The following is a 2,374-nucleotide window of genomic DNA, read 5'->3' as shown; positions in this document are numbered from 1 at the left end:
TGTAAAAACTATATGGAGTCATATAAAAAACTATATGGAGTCATATAAAAACTATATGGAGTCATATAAAAAACTATATGGAGTCATGTAAAAAACTATATGGAGTCATGTAAAAAACTATATGGAGTCATATAAAAAACTATATGGAGTCATGTAAAAAACTATATGGAGTCATATAAAAAACTATATGGAGTCATATAAAAACTATATGGAGTCATGTAAAAAACTATATGGAGTCATATAAACAACTATATGGAGTCATGTAAAAAACTATATGGAGTCATATAAAAACTATATGGAGTAATGTAAAAAACTATATGGAGTCATGTAAAAAACTATGTGGAGTCATATAAAAAAATATATGGAGTCATATAAAAAACTATATGGAGTCATGTAAAAAACTATATGGAGTCATGTAAAAAACTATATGGAGTCATGTAAAAAACGATATGGAGTCATATAAAACCTATATGGAGTCATGTAAAAAACTATATGGAGTCATGTAAAAAACTATATGGAGTCATATAAAAACTCTGAAGTCATATAAAAACTCTGGAGTCATAAAAAACTATATGGAGTCATGTAAAAAAACTATATGGAGTAATGTAAAAAACTATATGGAGTCATGTAAAAAACTATATGGAGTCATATAAAAACTATATGGAGTCATATAAAAAAATATATGGAGTCATGTAAAAAACTATATGGAGTCATGTAAAAAACTATATGGAGTCATATAAAAACTATATGGAGTCATGTAAAAAACTATATGGAGTCATGTAAAAAACTATGTGGAGTCATATAAAAAAATATATGGAGTCATATAAAAAACTATATGGAGTCATGTAAAAAACTATATGGAGTCATGTAAAAAACTATATGGAGTCATGTAAAAAACGATATGGAGTCATATAAAACCTATATGGAGTCATGTAAAAAACTATATGGAGTCATGTAAAAAACTATATGGAGTCATATAAAAACTCTGAAGTCATATAAAAACTCTGGAGTCATAAAAAACTATATGGAGTCATGTAAAAAAACTATATGGAGTAATGTAAAAAACTATATGGAGTCATGTAAAAAACTATATGGAGTCATATAAAAACTATATGGAGTCATATAAAAAAATATATGGAGTCATGTAAAAAACTATATGGAGTCATGTAAAAAACTATATGGAGTCATATAAAAAATATATGGAGTCATGTAAAAAACTATATGGAGTCATATAAAAACTATATGGAGTCATATAAAAACTATATGGAGTCATAAAAAAAAATATATGGAGTCATGTAAAAAAACTATATGGAGTCATGTAAAAAAACTATATGGAGTCATATAAAAAACTATATGGAGTCATGTAAAAACTATATGGAGTCATATAAAAAACTATATGGAGTCATATAAAAACTATATGGAGTCATATAAAAAACTATATGGAGTCATGTAAAAAACTATATGGAGTCATGTAAAAAACTATATGGAGTCATATAAAAAACTATATGGAGTCATGTAAAAAACTATATGGAGTCATATAAAAAACTATATGGAGTCATATAAAAACTATATGGAGTCATGTAAAAAACTATATGGAGTCATATAAACAACTATATGGAGTCATGTAAAAAACTATATGGAGTCATATAAAAACTATATGGAGTAATGTAAAAAACTATATGGAGTCATGTAAAAAACTATGTGGAGTCATATAAAAAAATATATGGAGTCATATAAAAAACTATATGGAGTCATGTAAAAAACTATATGGAGTCATGTAAAAAACTATATGGAGTCATGTAAAAAACGATATGGAGTCATATAAAACCTATATGGAGTCATGTAAAAAACTATATGGAGTCATGTAAAAAACTATATGGAGTCATATAAAAACTCTGAAGTCATATAAAAACTCTGGAGTCATAAAAAACTATATGGAGTCATGTAAAAAAACTATATGGAGTAATGTAAAAAACTATATGGAGTCATGTAAAAAACTATATGGAGTCATATAAAAACTATATGGAGTCATATAAAAAAATATATGGAGTCATGTAAAAAACTATATGGAGTCATGTAAAAAACTATATGGAGTCATATAAAAAATATATGGAGTCATGTAAAAAACTATATGGAGTCATATAAAAACTATATGGAGTCATATAAAAACTATATGGAGTCATAAAAAAAAATATATGGAGTCATGTAAAAAAACTATATGGAGTCATGTAAAAAAACTATATGGAGTCATATAAAAAACTATATGGAGTCATGTAAAAACTATATGGAGTCATATAAAAAACTATATGGAGTCATATAAAAACTATATGGAGTCATATAAAAAACTATATGGAGTCATGTAAAAAACTATATG

The sequence above is a fragment of the Oncorhynchus mykiss genome, chromosome 17 (assembly GCF_013265735.2).
Source record: "Oncorhynchus mykiss isolate Arlee chromosome 17, USDA_OmykA_1.1, whole genome shotgun sequence".
NCBI classification, from domain to species: Eukaryota; Metazoa; Chordata; class Actinopteri; order Salmoniformes; family Salmonidae; genus Oncorhynchus; species Oncorhynchus mykiss.
This window is presented reverse-complemented; position numbering follows the sequence as displayed.